Source organism: Ornithodoros turicata, chromosome 1 (genome assembly GCF_037126465.1).
Source record: "Ornithodoros turicata isolate Travis chromosome 1, ASM3712646v1, whole genome shotgun sequence".
Lineage (NCBI taxonomy): Eukaryota > Metazoa > Arthropoda > Arachnida > Ixodida > Argasidae > Ornithodoros > Ornithodoros turicata.
Genome location: NC_088201.1, coordinates 119995353 through 120001792, shown reverse-complemented (window position 1 = coordinate 120001792; position 6440 = coordinate 119995353). Strand labels below are relative to the sequence as shown.

At 46.7% G+C, this 6440-nt stretch overlaps 1 pseudogene; it reads right to left on the bottom strand.

Annotated features, from left to right (window-relative positions):
- Positions 1–5978: 5978 nt before the first annotated feature.
- Positions 5979–6120, bottom strand: LOC135379617 (U5 spliceosomal RNA; annotated as a pseudogene).
- Positions 6121–6440: the final 320 nt, after the last annotated feature.

Sequence of the window (6440 nt, the reverse complement as noted above, 5' to 3'; positions counted from 1 at the left end):
AAGAAAAGATACGAATTGAGCAGGAAAACCATACCTGTGCAAGACATTAAAAAGGAAGGAATGCTGCACCCTGTCAAAGGCCTTGCTCTGATCTAGTGATAACACGCAACCATTTACATTGTTCATGTTTTGAAAAATACAGCAAATTCCGAAAGACAGACAGAGCGCCATACATTCCTCGTCCAGGAATGGCACACACTTGTGCCTCATGTACAATCCTCTCAGAAACAAGCCGAAACCGGCGATTTAAGAGCCACACAAACAACTTATAATCACTGTTCATAAGCGTAATTGAACCCCACGAAACTGGATGCGACAAATCAGAATGGGTTTTCGGCCCAAGAACTACTTGGCCAAAACTAAAATACGAAGGATTTCTTACAAGACTTATAATTGAAGTAAACACTGCAAGTAAGTAAGGTTTCAGCATACTCCAAAACGCACAATAAAATTCAACCGGAAAACCATCCAGCCCCGGTGCAGTACCGCGACGCGTCTGACCCAGAGCTTCGTCTAGCTCTTCGAGCGTGATGGGTGAGCGAAGTATATCTTGTTCCACATTGCTTTGTTTTGGCAAAACGTCAAAAAAGGCGTCATTAACATCATACTCCTGTCGGCCTTCGGAAAGGTCACGTGAATAAAAGCTCTAAAACATGTCAAAGACCCTACCCGGGTCAGTGGTCACAGTACCGTCCGGCAACGCGTATAACGAAACAAAAGTGTGGTCGCGTTGTTTACTCTCGCGAATGTAGCGGTACATCTCCACACCGGGCACAGACAGGCTGCATGCCCATTCCGTTTGAGCTATGCTTGTGCTGGACCGGAAAAGCAGGTCGCGCCGCGCTATCAGGCTATCTAAATACTCGCGCGTGTTAGCAGTGAGAGCAGTTCTTCGCACCACACTTATCTTATCGCAGAAGTGATTGAACGGTTTCGTTCGCTCTCGCCACCGAAGTTTCCCATACGCAGTGAAAAGGGCACGCAACTGCTGTTTACGATGTTGCCACAAACGCAAAGATGGTGCTATAGGTACATCCAGCAACGCTTCTACTGCACCGATAGCTCTATCATCCTTGAGCAATGTTTTATCTAGTCGCCAAAAAGGGCGGTGGAGAAGTGGTGGATCTTCTAGGTCAAGTACCAGGGAGACGATAGCACGGTCGAAAGTGTATGTAGCTGTAGGTGGAATGTTGTGGTGATCGCAGGTGGCAGTCCTCGCAGTCTTCCACGAGATGCCCGAATGTGGAGCACTGCTCACGAAAGGGAACATTGCAAGACGACCTGAAGTGGCATTCCCGTTTGCAGCGACGACAAACTTGCTCTACCCCTGAGTACTCTCACTGGATGATATCTTCCATAGATTGAGAAGTTACCGGTCAAAAAGAACTCGTTACAAGTTAAGTTACCGAGTGTAAAATGTAACTAAGTTAATAACGAAGTTCTTCAGCATGAAATGTAACTCGCAGCTACTGAGTTACTTATAAAAAAGAACGAGTTACTTCCAAGTTACTTCGGACATAAAATAGCATTACGCAGGTGCAGCGCGCAGTGAGCAGTTGAATTAGATCTTGAGTTGCCTGCGGAGGAGTGCAACACGCTTAGATCGTTTTCGTTTATGTCCAACAATAGACCTCTCCCTGGTTGTAAACAAATGACGTCATAGTGTTTTTCAGCGCCAAAAATTCGGTAGAATTGAACTACGCTCGATAGCGAGAGGTGAACAAGGTCGCCCTCGAAAGCCACTTGAGGGGATTACGATCCGGAGAGAAAGCAAGAAAATATGTGGACGTGAGTGAAAAGCGAGTTGAAAGTAACTTGGAACTTAACTTAAGTTACTTTGGCAAAGTTACCTGAAAAAGGAACGAGTTCCTCTGAAAGTTACCACGGCGCAAAAGTACCGAGTTAAGTTACAAGTTACCAAAAAAAGGAACTTAGTTACAGTAACGAGTTACTTGTAACGAGTTACCTAGAACTCTGATATCTTCCATCACGCGAATGAAGTTCGGGACAGGAGTCTTCTCATCCATTTCCATCTCGGCTTTCTTGTTTCCTGTGCGGAGCACACCGCGGCCTTTTCGGTCGTCAAACGTGATATCGTCAAGCTTCAGGAACTTGCCGTATTTGTTTAGGTCCCGGACCAGGTTTTCTTCTCGTAGGACCGTCACCACCCGAGGTCCTTAGAACTCGATGGAACACGACTGCTCAGCAACCGTTAGGCCCCTCTCCACGACACGGTCCAACGCAGACCGCGTTAACAATCCAATTTCGTTGAGATTGCCCCCATGGTCGGAGATTTCGTAGAAGCTTCCGGGGCCAAGCAAATCGTAAACCGGGTTTTCCGCAGTCGCGACGTCTGAAATTCGGACGCGGAAATTCCACTCCTTGAGCGGTTGAGAAGTGTTCATGTTGTCGGCTAGGAAGCCGCGATAAACGGGGGCCCCCAGCAAAGTTCCAACTCAAGCTCAACACAGATGGTAGATAGAACAACGAAGAACACTTTTCCATTTATCTGCGTTTCCTTGTCACGTCCTGCAATAACACCGTAGAAAAACACCAGACCGCCAATGAAGCAGGTTTGAAGGGAGCCCAGAGCATATGTACGTTCGTGGACGCCCTATTCGAAGCATGTGAGAGGCAAAGTGACGAACTCCTGTCTCTCTCTCTCTCTCTGCTTCTTTCTTGTTTTTTTTTGGGGGGAGGGAGGGGGGCTAGTCATGAGAAGTCTGATTTGGACGCATGTTTCCGCATTCAATTGAATAGTATAGCCTTACCCAAACGGGTTAGGCATATCAAAAATTGCCTAGAAGCTCATTAACTGTGGCAGTTTTCCTTTCTCCACGCATAGGTTGAAGACTTCGGTCATGGCTGTCGCTAGCTCGTCCCAAAACACTCTGGGTAAAACTCAACATGGAGTGCGTCCGATTCGGGGTTTTCTTCAGACCCAAACACCCTAGCTTCTGTGACGTTCTCCGCCGTTCTCCGCCGTTAATTTCTTTTCAAAGAGTTCACCGTAGCATTTTCCGAGGGTTGGAACTTGTTTCTCGAGCTCTTTCCACGCTTCGCTGTTTATATCTTTTTTCGCGTACAATTCTGAATAGGACTAGATGCACGGTTCTTCTGTTTCCTCTTCTGTGCATCGTAGTACTCCATCAGAGCATTGGATCGTTCCCAGAGCGTTGGGTCGATTACTCATTTTGGCTGTGTTCATTTCTCTCACCGTCATCAGAACTTGCCCAACCTGGCTCGGCTTTTGTGGTGGCTGCTTTGATTTCAACAACAAGCACGCTAAGTCTTGTTGAAACTTTTTCTCAGCTCTGAGTTGTGCTGCTGTTTCCAATCCATGCCCTCTGAGGTTCCGTTGGCCCCATTTTATGGCATAGATGGCTTCCTTCTTTTCTTGGGCCCCTACCCTTCTTCCTACCCTTCTTCCCCTACCTCTTGAAGACACGAACTATTTAATAGTCCACCCATCACCATTCATCCCACCAGTCCACGGAATGAATTCCTTCACTTTTCTCTTATTACATTCATAATTTCTTCTGTCACTTCTTGGTCACACAAAAGATTCATATTCAAACGCCAACAGTTTGGCAACCTTCCAAAGCATTTCTCAAATTTAAAATTAACGGCAACCATACAGTGGTCACTCAAATAAACAGGGTGGCTACGAAGGTGAGCAACCTCACAATGTACTGCTTTGCTCGCAATATCCTGATGAACATAACAGCGATCTAATCGTACACTTCGGCCTGGTGCATGAAACGTAAAACCCGAGGTGGAGCCGTAAAGGCTCTCCCACACATCAACAAACTGATATGCATTTACTAATATTTTCAATGCTTTCGCTTTCCATGGCCTCCTAACCAAAGACCCCCCCCCCCCCCCCCTGCTATCAACACACTCATTCAAAACGCAGTTGAAATCCCCCATCACAATTCTTTCTCTCGAACCAACTAAGTATCCATCAAAACATTCAAAAAATAAGTTGCGTTCCTGATTATCAACAAGAGCGTATACATTATAATGTATACGCTCTTGACACTGATATACTCGATTACATATATACGCGATTACTCGATATACACGGATATACACCATTGACACTCCCTTCGTCGTCGCGAACATACCGAATTATCTCTCCTCGGAAAAACGGCGATAACGCCACGGTTACTCCCCTTGCATTACACGAGCCAAAGCTGCTTACACTTTCCCCGTATTACGTTCGAATTTCCTGATCACACAGAAAAAGTGTGTTTTCTGCAAACATAAAATCTGTACTCCCATTTTTTCGACGACATTCTTTAACATTTCTTGCTTTCTTTGCGATCTTAATCCCCTCACATTAAGCATGGCGAGTTTGAACATGAATATACAGATTAAAATGCAAACAACTGTGCTCCTCACCAAGAATACGAGTACTGTCCTTAACGTGAAACTCAGTTTTGCTTTTTCTTCTTAACGAGTCATCTGCCTAGTTATGATCTTTGTTGTCAATGCGCTCCCCAACTCCCAATCATCATCATCACCTCTGCCTAGCTGTGGCTGGGCTGCGAGCTGACCGGGCAGTACGTGCGTAGCGCATGTAACGCTTTCTGCTGTGGAAGACGTCCCCGTCGAAAGCGGCCTCTTGATTCCCGACATGACGACGTTGTCTTCGTCCATGTCCTCGATGTCTGTCCCGGGATTTCCTTCGCTCGGATCTGCCTGGCTGTTTTCTTTTTCCGTGCCCTCTACGGACCCCATATCTTCATTGGACAACGACACGAATTTGCTGCAATCTTCTTTCCCTGTGAAACTCTTGTCGTCATTTTGCCGAGAATCACCCCTACTTCCGACCGACGTAGGCGAGTCATTTGTGTCGTCTGACTTCTCGTCCTGTGCCATGCTTGCCTGTTGTTCACCGTGCAGGTGTTCCTCCCTTGATTTCTTTGCTACTTCCTCGTCGCTGACGCGTTGTCCATCGTTCGCCGTAGCCTCTTCAGGAGTTACGTTGTTGGCCTCTCTCTGACGCGTACTCTCCTGGTCCAACGCTACGCTGGCGTACGATTTCTCCGGACACGATGAAGTCGAATGATCGTCCCCGCACCTTTTACATGGAGCTTGGCACCCTCTGGCTGAATGTCCATACTCGCTGCACCTTCCGCAGAACTCTGTCCTACAGTCAAACGAGAATTGGCCCGTCTGTCCACACCGACGACACGATTTTCACGCTGGAGTAAACGCACATGGTCTGAAACCCATCGATTTCAATGAAGTTCGGGACTTCCCTTTCCATAACCATGATGTCCCTCCGGCTGCCCCGTTTCACAGTTGGCGCCTCTTGAAACTAATCTATTTTTAGCGAGATCACCTGACCGTATTTCCTGAGCTCCTCTTCTCCGTCTTCGTTTGGAACCTGAATCGACAAAAAGTGCAACGATACCGTCTTTGTGTTTCTTTCGCACCATACAACAGGATAGTTTCATGCCTTCACTTCAAGCGTTCCTTTTGCTTGCAAATCTTCGGCCACTTTCCTCGAGGTTACCGTGATGGCAAACTTGCCATGTCCGTAGGGGTTGGTGCCTTTCGACGCGTGAGGACTTACGCTTTTCAATAATCCATGAAGCACATCGCTCATGCGAACGTCACGGTCAGTTTCAATAAAGAAACTCAACTCACGGTTGATTTTACGTCGGGTCGCCATCTTGCAGGATTGAAGAGGCTCCCCACTGCTAACTGCTGATAAGCTTCTTATCTAATCTTCAGGACTTCCCGCTGATTTGAAGGGAGACCAGAGCATATATCCTACATTTTCTTCGTTCGTGGACGCCGTATTGGAAACATATGAGAGACAAAGTGGGTGAACTACTGTCTCTCTCTCTGTTCCTTTCCCTTTTTAGGGGGAGGAGGGGGGAAGAGGTGGCTCGTCTGGAGGCGTCTGAAGGAAGGAGACGTCTGATTTGGACGCATGTTCTCCCCATGAATTGAATAATATAGCCTTACCCAAACGGGTTAGGCCTATCAAAAATTGTCTAGAAGCTCATTGTACTGTCCTCCTCCACGGTGATCTTTTGTAAAAGGCGAAAGAAAAATTATATCGCAAACACCAATGAAAGCATACAATGCAGGATAACAATGAATTACGTACAATGAAAATATGAACAATATCTACTACATGAGACACTCACAAACACGGAGTTATGCAACAACAATGAAAACTTATCACTACAGTACAGGTAAACTATTATGTGACATTACAGAAGAGTTCTCCTTCGCCGTTCCAGCAGTGTTTCAAGATGTTCAGTGACTGTGGAACATAAGGAGAGTACGTGAAAGTGTAAAAACGTGGGGAACAAGCCACATGTTGCAGAATGCGCGGACATCGCCACTGTGGAGCTCCCCGACCAAATACATGCGCAATCGACAGCGAAGGGAAACGATGGCAGCCAATACAGGCAGGA